At 40.9% G+C, this 13,309-nt stretch overlaps 1 protein-coding gene across 1 annotated transcript in view; it reads right to left on the bottom strand.

Annotated features, from left to right (window-relative positions):
• Positions 1-13,309, bottom strand: part of LOC126442758 (speckle-type POZ protein-like) — a 39,605-nt gene that overhangs the window by 806 nt on the left and 25,490 nt on the right. The window lies entirely within an intron of this gene.

Here is a 13,309-nt window from a genome sequence, read left to right as displayed (position 1 = left end):
ACAAAACGTAGGTGCCAACACTGACAACATTATTGAAAGCGAAAGCAGTGAATATTGGATCTATTACTGGGTTTATGTATTAGTCTACATCAATGTCTTCATCAAAACATTTCCCATTACATGTTATACATTTATTCCAGTGTTTGTACCAGTTACTGAAAAATTCTGGAATTGTCTATGAGATAACCCTTATCTCTCAGGGATGTGTTTCGAATATGATCTGTGTATGAAAAAGACAGGCCTTTAAGGTTTGTCTTAATTTTTCGGAACAAAATTTCATACGGGATGATCGTGGTGCCAAGGGCATGACTACAGTATGGTTTGTAGCCAAACATGCAAGAACACGCAACAAATTGTAAGCACGTGCATTATCACAATGCAGAGATGTTTGTTCCATAACAAATCTGAAGGGTTTTTTTTTTTTTCTTCAGGCCAGTGGCGATGAGTTTTAAAGTTGCACTGCTTGCTGACCATTTCACCTTGTGACAGGAAGTCATGGTGCACTAAACTGTTGAAATCTAAGAACACTGTGAGAAACATGACATTCACTTTTGACCGTTGTTGGCCATCTGGAATATTGTCACAGACGATTGATTGTTAGCTCAAACATCATATCTTGAAACGTATTTCGTCTTCTTTTATGAACCTTTTCATAATCATCATCTTCGAAACATGTGTATCAGTCGTAAAGACTAGTTTTACTGATGGTAGACTCACCAAAAGCAGTATGTAATATTTCTAAAACCTTGATGCATTTCATTCCATTCTTGTAACAACATGTAATACAAATGCACTAACCGCTTTTACCTTAAACAAATAATCACCACTACTACTAACACACCAATAACCCTGTTAACATCTGACAACACACTAAATATCCTATATGCCTGGTGTACACATACTTTTGAGATATGTTTACCAACATGACAAATAAGTCATGCAAATGAGTTGTAGAACACGCACAACAAGTTTTACATCACTTTTGAGCACAAGAATTGTCGCGTTTCAACACATCCCATGAAAGGAAAGCCTTAAATTCTCCAGTATACCTGCAGTGTTTTTTGTTTAATATCTTATCAGACGGAATATATATGCCAATTTTGGAGGAAGTTGTAGACAAACACATATTCAGTGGAACAGGCATTCGGTTTTATATTTGTAACATATATGGGAGCCCTGACTTTTGATTCCTGTTCCCATGTTAATGTAATTTACTCCATAACATTGCATTTCAGGAGTGGGCAGTTGTCTGCTGCATTATGATAGTGTCAACTCATTTACATAGCAGTAAACACTGCCAGGATGTGTCTCCACACTGGGTCACTGCTGATTTAAAACATGCGCTGTGGTACAGCACTTTGAAAGAGCACACAGAAGCATCTCATGACGTAGGTGAGTAGGCAGAGTGGGCACTCACTGGCTCGTTCACTCACTCACTCCACTGACTGACAACACTGCATCATGAACAAAAGATAGTCAGGCAAGGCTGCACCAATGTAAGTGACCTTTCAACTGTTTACTTGACTGCACTGTAGAATTAGCACGAACTGCCAAGTCTATATGCGAGTCTCTTGTGCTTCAGTATTCTTCGAATGCAGGTATGTACAGCAATGAGAAGTCAGACATGCTAATTTTATATCAAGGATGTCAAAGAAATTCTGTTGAAACAGGAATGTCTTCTTTCCATCATTGTCCATTGCACCAGAGCCTTGCACGAATAATTAGGTCACTGGTGCGATCAGAGAGCTCCAGCATCAGCACACAGAGGACAAGGACGAAGACTGTGGCTGACAGAGCACTTGAAGACGCTGTTCCAGCTACGATGCTTGTCAGTTCAAACAGTAGCATGAGACGTACCGATAGGAATGTGGGAGACGAGTGTCATTCGCACTCCACATTCACATAAATGTCATCCCTACTGTCTGTCAGTACATCAGAAACAGTCGAAGACATTATTTTGAACATAGCATACAATTATATCTATCTGATCTGCAGTGCCTGCACATGACACTAAAAATCCATGCTGGCTTGGTCAGGTACAATACTAACGACCTTGAATTGCGAATGTATGGTGTGGTATGATAGGAAATTACATTGTGGGACCTTACTTCATCAAAGGGGGGAGGTTAAATGTAAGTATATATGGACAGGTTCTTACAAACATTCTGCCCATTCTTCCAGATGAAGTACCACTGGATAACTGACAGTGTATGTGGTTTGAACACGACCATTGCCCAGACTCTTCTCCTGCTGTAAAGCAACCACCAAATAAGTTTCCTGACTTCTGGGCAGGATGGAATGCTGCAGCACATCAGCAGGCAAGCTACCCTGGTTTCACTCCTCTATTACTCTCTATGGAGAGCACTGAGATATGCAGTCTGTAGTGAACTGCAACTATGTCAGATGATATGAGCCATCGAACCGCCATACAATGCAACTGCATATCATCCAACACATCTCCTTCTGTTCATCTATTTCTCAAACAGCAATTCCACATGTGGCTTGAGGTGGATGGTCCACAACTTGAGTACATACTTAAATTTAAAACCGCATTTTGTTCACAAAAGTATGTAGTTTGTGGGTGAAAAGTCATCAGTTACTTTGAACAAAACGTTTCACTTACTTAAAGTTCATTGCCTCTGTTTATAATGGCAAGTAGTTTATAATTTCGACCTGACAGTATATGTTTCACCATTAACAAGCACTTGTGTGCCTTCAAGCAAAGACAGGTCAAGTATTACACGGAGCTGACGAAAGTCGTGGGATACCGATGTCTACATACACAAATGGTGGTAGTATCGTGCACTCAAGGTATAAAAGGGCTGTGCATTGGTCGGGCTGTCACTTTTACTCAAGTGACTCACATGCAAACATTGCCGTCGCCTTAATGGCTGCACGACGGGAATAAGCAGACTTTGATTGCAGAATGGCAGTCAGAGCTAGACTAGGATTGTTGATATTTTTAAGAATATGGAGTATCCAATACATGAGTATTTATTAAAATGTTTATATCGACTCTTGATATATTGAAACATATGTGTCTATCGGTGGACAAAATATTGGGGCTCTCCTGTCTATAAAAATATCGGCTACACGTTGTAAATATACTGCTGGTTTTCGAGCTGTAGAAGTATCTATTTATTATTACATATTCTGTACATCAACAAGGTAGCAACCCGCCCATCTCCTTTAGAGCAAGAATTGAAACGAAATGTTGGATGTTCACGCATGCCGATAAACACTTCGTTAAAAGTGGTAACTCCACGCAAGTGGCACAATGAAAGGCATCTGATGGGTCAATCGTTTGGTTTTGTCGCATATATAGGATTTGTCTGATACACTTCATGTCGCCTTCCCTGTTCTTTCATTTCCGCAAATGCCAGCGACCTAGCAGCTGTAGTGTCAAAATTGCATGGTGAATCTAAACATTTGCAGTTACTGTTGGTAGTGCTGGCCACCAATTATGTCAGCATTTCCCCTCACATGTCTGCGCCCACTGCAACTACCATTCTCGACATTTACATTTTTGTTGTTGATTTTCAGCAACTGTTTTTAAAGAATATCGATTCAAAGAAATAGCACACTAGTTGCCACAAAAATTGTGTTTTAACGCCACTGGTGTTCTGTTTCTTATCAGTCTTGTTACTCCATTCAAACCACCACCCCCAGTGCAATCGAAATTGTTCTGTGCCACATATACATGCTTTACAGTGTCAAACAGAAAGATCGGAAATGATGAAAGCTCAAAATGTAGTAGGACCCCTTCACACAGTGGAAGTAAAATTATGTCCTACTACAATTTAAAAAAATACTTCAAATATTTTTGGAAAATTGTGAAAAAATATACTATAAAACTGAAATATCAGCAGTTGATATTGCTGTTTTGATATCGATACAATGATATATATCAGTGTCACATTTTCCAACAGTATATCAATATTTTTTGGAGAAATTAATGATATATTTTCATTTCATCATGCAACTAAGCTAGATGCATGGGAAATTCCATTTTCGAACCATTCCAACATCCACAGTGTCAAGAGTGTGCCAAAAATACCAAATTTCAGGCACGGCCTCTCATCACTGAGAACACAGTGACCTACTGCCTTCACTTAATGACCGAGTGCTGTGGCATTTGCATAGAGTCGTCGGTGCTAACTGACAACCAACACTGTGTGAAATAACCACAGAAATCAATGTGGGACATTATGAAGAACACATATATTAGGACAGTGTGGCAAAATTTGGCCCTAATGGGCCTTGGTAACAAGACCAACGTGAGTGCCTTTGCCAACAGCGCAACATCGCCTGCATTGCCTCTCTGAGGTTCGTGGCTGTATCAGCTGGACACTAGATGACCGGAAAACTGTGGGCTGGTCAGATTAGTCCAGAGTTCAGTCGGTAAGAACTGACGGTAGGGTTTGAGTGAGGCGCATATCCCACAAAGCCATGGACACAGGTTGTCAATGAGGCATGATGCAAGCTGGTGCTGGCTCTATAGTGGTGAGGGCTGTGTTTATATAGAATGCACTGGTCCTCTGGTTGAACTGAGCCAAACATTGCCTGGGAATCGATATGTTCGGGTACTTAGGGGAGGCCATCTGAAGCAATTCATACACACTTCATTTGCCCAAACAATGATGGGATGTTTGTGACTGGCATTGCACCATGTCACTGGGCAACAAGTATTTGCAACTGGTTTGAAGAACATTCTGGGAAACTCAAGCGGATGATTTGGCCACCCAGATCACCTGACATGAATCTTGTGCACTATTTATGGGACATAATCGAGAGGTCAGTGGTAACACTTTCGCAATTATAAAGGGCTGTAGCAGCAGCACGGCTCTATTTCTGCAGGGTACTTCTGACAACTTGCTGATTCCCTGCCATGTCTAGGTCCACCACAATTCAGGAAGTCTCCCATGACTTTTTATCACATCAGTGTATTATCATTGACAGTATTGCAGTGGCTGTGTTGTTACGAAGACCAACAAAATGTTCGTTTGTGAATTTGTGCATATCCAAAGAAAAATGCACTGCAGCGGCTGCAGCCATTATGAAATGCGTGAAATGCTTTTGCAGATGTGAGTACGACAGCCTTCAAGTCCATAAGAGAATGTTGGCAGTGACAATTCATGCCAGACCTGGACTCGACCCCAGATTTCCCGCTTTACGTGAGTGCTCGCCTTAACCACTTTTGCTATACATGCACAACTCATGGCCAGACCCAAACTTCCAAAATGTCATCATTCATGCATCACTAACTGTACTCATACACACATCAATTTCTGTACTGGGGAGGACGCTTTGATTGAAAGCCATTGACTGATGTGGGGAGATAAAACAATGAGGCAGTGCCTCTGTTGATCAATTATTTCGTTCATAACAGATGTAGCTGTCGCAATACCTGCTCCTTGAGACATGCATGCATGTCCGAACGAGCATTTCATCATTCTTCTTAAAAAGTTTGGAGACTTGAGCAAGAAGAAGGAAGGAAATCGGCTCGTGGCATATATATGCTGTCCAGGGAACAGTCCAATCCATGAAGCTGTCAGGTGTTGGTTAGGCATTGGTTGTACCATGACTGTCACTGGGTAACAGCACAAATTCCAGACAGTTACTGGAACAGCAATTAATAGCAGCCAGCAGTAGTATAACATATCGGCTGAGAACTGTTTTGTCAGTTACTGGGGAATACGCTGCTCACAGTTGCTCACTGGGTTTGCTGATATTTCACTGAAACACCATGATGCTAGCTCCAAATGATGATATTTTCTCGTGGAAGTTCGCATGCGGCACCAGACATGAGTAGGACACAGCCCGACGTCTCTGCACTGAGAGCTGCATCCACAAGCCTACGAAGAACAACTGGCCACTCACATCTTGTTAAACCCTTGCCATGTACTGCTACTGTGATTCCAATGGAGCTTGTCGTTACTCTCAATAATCTTAGCCTCATCAATAATTTTAGTGTAAAATCCAGTAGTAGCATGAGTAACATTCACTATTAGTGTGTAAGCTGGGCTTCACTCCTGTGGAGTCAGGGTGGTTGTTCTGGTGTCGCTATTTTACCAGTAGCCCACAGCGATTCTGTGGAGCGAGTGAACAGGCTGTTCACCACGTAAGAAGTTTATATGTATCGAATGTTCGCACATTTATTGGGCTATGCAGGTGGGCATGGCACACAGGCAGATTGTGTTTCCATCAATGGCAGCTGAGATTCGCGATATATGCAACAAACATACCAATATATGAAAATGAACAGGTGTTTCAGTATACTGAACTAGGAGAAAAGAACGAAATCAATAAGGGAATCTGATGGGGTTCTGGGCAGTGGAACACAAAGAACTTAACACTGACAGTTTTACTGGCCAGAACAATGGAACCCTTGCTTCACTAACACAATAACCAAATTGGATAACAACAATAGGAAGCCGTGGGACCCACTGCAAGTAGATACACACATTGCTCATATCGATGGCTGACCATTCTAGATAATTTGAGTTATGGAATCCTTGAATCTCTGTACAGGTGGGAGCAATGAATTTTCTTAAGTCAATTCATACATTTCACATGCCGTTTAAGTTACAACATATGCATTGCACCCACTTTCCCACTTGAAAGTTGGGACACACTATTCCATAACGTCTTGCTGCATTCTTCTCTGATCAGTTTCAAATGGCATGCTGAATAGTCACACTGTTGGTCGTCCTATGCCCGTGCAGGTACTAGTCTGGTACATTGAGCACATTCAAGTTAAGAGGGAACTGCAGTGTCAGTCTAGTCCCAATGAATACATCTTTTAAACCTTTCAATTCACTGTCAGACAAATTTTTGTTATACAGCCAACTGTCTATGACCGTACCGTCGGTCGCTTATTTCCAACAACAGGGAATAGTTATGTGAAAGCAAGCAAGAGCGGCATAAGAGAACTACAGCTATAGTATGAGCACTGCTTCTGACCAACAGCTTGTTAAAATGTCTTTTGCTCAATTCCTGGTCTGCATATAAAAACCACACTCCTTTAGAGCAAATTATCCCTCCTTAAAGGTGTGTGATACAACAATTTGTATCACTGGAAAATTCAGCCTCTAGATGTATGTTTGTTCTATGCCTATAAAATGTACTATCGCACTATCTCCATGTACACCTTCAAGGATGGCGAGTTTCATGATAAACTCCATGACAGACTGTTTTGCATTCGTTTGCGTGCCATCAAATTCCATCAGTTGTTATCATACCATTACACGTGTATCATTTAAAAGAGTGGATGCTTAGCTGAATGTTCTGAACAGTTTGCCTTTGTGACCTTTTATCATTTGTGCTCATGGTTCAAGTTAATGGTCTGCCCTGAACATTTCTCGGGTGTCGACGATGTCTATTCTGTTAAGTGTAATAAGTGTGTCGTATAGGAGGTTGATCTCTGAACCTCACGGAAACATTTTTCTGTCACCCTCCTGATGAAGATGGTGAGTCATTAGCAGTTAAAATTTTTTCCATCAGAAATGTTAACACTTTCAAATGAGTGAAAGGCAGTCTGTGACCTCGCACTTAAAAGAGGTTTCTTGTGAGAATACATTCACGTGACATGTAAGTTTCGTTGAATGTCAGTGCACTGAAACCTTGTCTTCTCACCAACTTCTTTTAGGACTAATTTTTAAGGTACGTCAACACCATCAAGAGCCCCAGCCACATTAAACACACCAATTAAATGAAGAAGTAATTTTTCCTGATAGCTCCAAGCTCAGCTACATCGAAAATTTAAAAAATTTAAATTAGAGCCTTTCAGTGTAACATTTGGTTGACGCGGCACTGAGAGTTACTGTGAATGTACAAGTCGTGCATTGGCAGTGATGGTACTCACCGCAGGCGGGAGACGGCCGAGTCGTCAGGTGGCGGGGGAGTATGGCGGGCAGCTGCGGTGGGAGTGCGGTCGCAGTCGCTGAGCGGCTGAGTGCTGTGGCTGGTGCTGGTGGGGGGGCGGGGGGGGGGGGGGGGGGCAGAAGGCCGCTTACTGCAGCTGGGCAGTGGCAACACGACACACGTTGTCTGTGACACTGGTAGGGAGCCTGAGTTCAACAGCCCACCATTTTGTCAGTTTACACACTGGTTTTCCCAAGTTCCACCATAACAGCAGCTAAGTGTACCAAACAAAAAATTGTTCAGAAAGAACAAACCAAAGGTAAATGTAAGGGCCCAGTATCCCTGGACTGACAGGATTATTGAACAGGACACTGCAAATACGTCACTAAAGCAATACTCAAACTAGCTCATTTATCAAAGACTGAACTATAACAGGCACACATAACAAACATTAAGACAGCAGATACTTAACTTTGCAGGGAAGGTATTTCAGATAAGACACGAGAGAATGGAGCTAAGCCAGAGGAAACTTTTAGTCATTAAAAAGTCATCATAACATTTAAATTTTGTCCACTAAATAGTGTTGATAGACATGAGGAAACAACACACTTGACTCAGTAGGCCCATACTAAACATCAGACTACAATGCCGAATGAGTACGAGGAAGATCAGTAATGAGGACAACGTAAATATGTTACCGACATCTTGTAAGAGGCAGCCACGGAATCAGAATTAAAAGTTCGAATTATTCACTGTATTCAGTGTAAACATATTTACATGTTTTTGAAGGAAAAACACCTACACAAGCTAATTGATTTCTGTGATAGCTCCAGGAATCATGATTGCACAAAGGGAGTAAAATTACTGAACAGCACCTCAACTGTACATTTATTTATTGAAGATGTGACTGGTTCCTGCCTTTAGTGTTTGACTATTTTCAAACAATGATGTGTAGAGATAAAATTTAAAAATTTTCATTTACACAGGGAAATCACTGAACACTAAAAAGAGTGTGCTTTGCAATGGCGTATCGTTAGCCACGGGGCTGCCAGTGCCAAGCTTTGAAGAGCTATGCTCACCTCAGCTGTGAAACTGCTGCTGATGGCTGAGAAGCCATGGGTTAAATTTCATGGAAGAGGGCGCGTGACATCAGTGGGAAGAAATTCACATGTAAAGCTATGAACATCTATTTTTAAAAATAAACAACAATTTAACCAAAATAGGGCTTCCTACACCCTACGGATATCGTGTATTTTAAAAATAGTTTTATAAAACTAATAATAAGCCTATCTAAGAGGTTAAACTGTAACCCAGAACCTCATTTTGAGGCGATTGTTTGCAATACAAAGACACTGTTTCCATAGCAACTGCTATTAAGTTATCTCACATATTCATAATGGCCCATCGGCCTGGAGACTTAGGGGGCCACCGGCAATGACGTTCATCTTCCGGTCCTTCTCTTCCAATCCAGCATCTCAGACCTCACACGTTGTCACTTATCTGTGGGGCTACGTAAAACATTAAACTTCTACCTCCCCCATGCCTGACACTCTTCAAAGTCTGCAACATCGCACTGTTGAATCTGCAAATTCTATAACAAGAGACCAGCTGCTTTGTGTGTGGCAGGAAATGAGCCCTGCTTTGATATTTTTGTTCAAATGGCACTGAGCACTATGGGACCTAACATCTGAGGTCATCAGTCCCTTGAACTTAGAACCACTTAAACTTAACTAACCTAAGGACATCACACACATCCATGCCCGAGGCAGAATTTGAACTTGCGACCATAGCAGTTTCGCGTTTCCGGATTGAAGCTGCTAGAACTGCTCGGCCACCATGGCCAGCTGATATTTTTTGTGTATCACATGGTGCTCACATTCATTCAGTGCATTAAAAGTTGATTTCTATTTCCAGGAATGCTGCAGCTGTGTGTCTTTTGTATTATGGAAGCAATACATGTGAAATCTGTTGCCTCTTTCTGAGTAGCCCTGTACATAAGTGATGACTTTATGGCAGTTGCTATGCAAACAGCATCTTCGCAATGCTAACTATTGCCTCGAGGCGGTGTTCTGGGTTACATTTTAACCTATCATATTGGCTTATTATTTAATGTATCAGAACTGTTTTTAAGACATACGAAATCTGTAGATTATACAAACCCCTGTTTTGGCCACTTACAGTTACAATTTTATACATTTTAAAAAATGGATATTCAGATCTTAACATAGGAGACAAATTGCCTCCCATTGGCTAACACTGATGCTGTTTAACCTCAGCCATTGGCAGCAGTTACACAGCTGAGGTGAGCACAGCTGTTCTAAGCGTCTTCACTGGCAGCCCCACGATACATTGTTTCAATGCACACACTTTTTGATGTTTGCTGACTTCCCTGTGTAAATGAGAATTTTTAATTTTTACCTCTACAGAGCATTATCTGAAAATGGCCTACTTCTAGAGGTGGAAAATGGTCATATCTTTAATAAATGATTGTGTCGACGAGACATTTTTACAAATTTTGCTTAACTGATATACTGATGTCTCCCAATAATGTTATCTAAAAATTTTGAAGGAACTAATTGTAACATCAGCTGTCTGTGTCTTTTTCCTATGAGATTTAGAAGCTAATGTCTGCAAGCTGAGTGGCAATCTGAACTATATTTACATGTAATAATGAGTAACAAGATTTCTTGAAAAGAAATAGTTGTGACGTGTTTCCGTTTCAAATATTAATCACCATGTTAAATTACATAGGAGGATCATCTGTTGTCATATTACAAGAAACAACTATCTTTATTTGATTATAAATAAAATTATATATAAAATTATGCCACATTCCCCTGTACTCCTTGTACATAGTAGAATAAATTGGCTACAGAAATTGCTGGCATACGCCATAGACATACCAAGGAAATGAAAGACAATTACACAAAGTAAAGTCTGTACTGCAGCAAATGCATTCAGTGGCAAGAGCATAAGGAACACCAGTTGGTGATTACACTGACTGACATCACACTTCTGAGCAAGCAACTTAACGCTTTTAGGACGCTGTGTTTTAGTCATCCCATGGATCACACTTCAAGGTACCATTATGCTCCAAATGCTGTGCCCCAAAATACGGATTTTCAGGGGGTCATAACTCATGTTCCGCTGGTGACAGAGACAAGGCATGTAGTGTTTCGGATAGCCCTTAGCCTGAAGGCCATTTGTATACCAGACAGAAGACATGTCATACTGTTGCTATCCTTCAGTACAGCGTCAAAATTTAAACACCACACACTCCTTCCAGCCCAGGCAAACTGAGAAAATCATCTGGTTATTTTGCATTAGGTGTGGCTCACGCTGGACCTTAGGTGGCTTATGAAAGCACAATTTGTTCATGGGCAGTTCCTGGGAAAGCCACAAAGGACCAAGATTTTTGTGTAGGGAAAGCACCAATTGTGGGGACAGTAATTTCTATTCATGACAGCACCTTCGCCATGTCTTCTTAAGATGACATTTTTCAGTAACTTTGAAACTTTTTGGATATCATTATCCGTTATGATATCTAAGAGTTCATATTTAGTGTCTATATCCACTCAAAGTATGTGTGATATCCCATCTGAAGTACACATATAGTTTTAACTGATGTAATGAACACATGGCAAGGGTTTTAGGGCCATTGCATAGGTTCTGAGGTCATGAAACTTGGTTTTTACCCAGCATTTTTCCATCAATAAAACCTTATGACATACTACCTCTGTATAATAGGCACTTCACACATATAAATAGATGGGAAGCTGTACTACAGTGCTAAAAATGGCCTCATGAGGGTTTTCACGTGTTGAAAATAACTTAAAATTACTGTTAAAAACATATATAACTGGAAAAGCTGTTGACTCTGTAAATTATTACTAACAACATTTTTACGTCTTAAGACAAAAATTTCACTTGATCAAGGTATACAGAAAGAAACCTAAGTCAAATGATTTTGTGTTAACTTCATATTATGCATACTTATTTGTTGTTTATATATAACGAAGTACCTAAATGTGCCGAAGTACGTAAGTAAACTGTCTAAATGTTGTTGACTTACAGAATTTGATTGATACGTGGCGTACCACCTAAACTTTTCACCGCCATTATCTGTGGAACCACCAACAGATACTGACTAACAGCTTTCACGGGTATGAATATACAGCAGGGGCTCAAGAAAGTAAAAACTATGGGACATTCTAAACTGTGCGGAAATATTGGTTTCAACAGAAAGTAGTAGTTATGGCATTAAAATATAAATGCCATGTGGCTAGGGCCTCTCATCGGGTAGACAGTTCGTCTGGTGCAAGTCTTTCGAGCTGATGCCACTTTGGTGACTTGCATGTGGATGGGGATGAAATAATGATAAGGACAACAGAACACCCAGTCCCTGAGAGGAGGAAATTCCCGACCCATCCGGGAATCAAACCCGAGCCATTAGGTATGACATTCCATTGCGCTGACCACTGAGTTATCAGGGGCAGACAGTAATGGCATTGATTTCACCGCAATGAATCAATTACATTGAGAAATTGGTACATGAATTTGACACTTGAAATAAGCGGAACATGACATTATTGCACTTTTCACAATATAAGAGAAACCCACATGTTGCTCGAAATCGCGATGTGATTTAAGTACTATGATACAACATAGCTGTATTTACGTATTGCTATGTACACTGTTAGTACATGGCCTAGGAAACACACAGATGCCCAGTCACCCGCAAGATAAACAAGGGCATGGTTTACTCGTATGTGCTTCATACTACTACAGTGCACATAACTGTAAGAAAATACTGGTATCCACTGACCAGGGTAAACAAAATTAATGGCTGTCAAAGGGTCACACAGAGGGATACATGCTATTTGTACGTAGTTTATCAATTACACAATGGTACATGCCATGTACAGGATGTGTCACTGAACATCTTTAGTGACTGCTGTCACTATATCCTTGGCAACACAGCTGTGCCCACTCCGTCACTGATCCACTCGTGGCTATCAGTGTCTGTGATGCTATTGCAGAGCATGCAGCACGAATATAGGCTGTAGTGTTCGTACTTGTTCTTGGGACCTGCTGGTACACCGCATCTTTGACATTTCCCCAGAGAAAAATGTCCATGGGCGTGAGGTATGGCGATCCTCCTGGAAATCCCTCGATACGATTGCTCTGTCCAATTCATCGATGTGGGGTGGTTAGTTTAGCTCCTACTGTCCCACTGTGGCATTACGCACAGGGCATCCATCATGTTGACACCACATTATTTGATGCAATTGAAGGGTAGGTCTTCCATCAGGTTTTGGAAACAAATACGCTGCATATTTTCATATTAGTATAAATTCAAATTGCACCGAACACAGCACGTTACTTTCCAGAGCTTTGAAATCGAGATTGCGATGCCCTTATGTAAGCCAATCATATCTCATGCAAC

The sequence above is a fragment of the Schistocerca serialis genome, unplaced genomic scaffold (assembly GCF_023864345.2).
Source record: "Schistocerca serialis cubense isolate TAMUIC-IGC-003099 unplaced genomic scaffold, iqSchSeri2.2 HiC_scaffold_1402, whole genome shotgun sequence".
Classification (NCBI taxonomy): domain Eukaryota; kingdom Metazoa; phylum Arthropoda; class Insecta; order Orthoptera; family Acrididae; genus Schistocerca; species Schistocerca serialis.
Note: the sequence above shows the minus strand (reverse complement) of the source record. Positions and strands in the feature narration are given on the sequence as shown.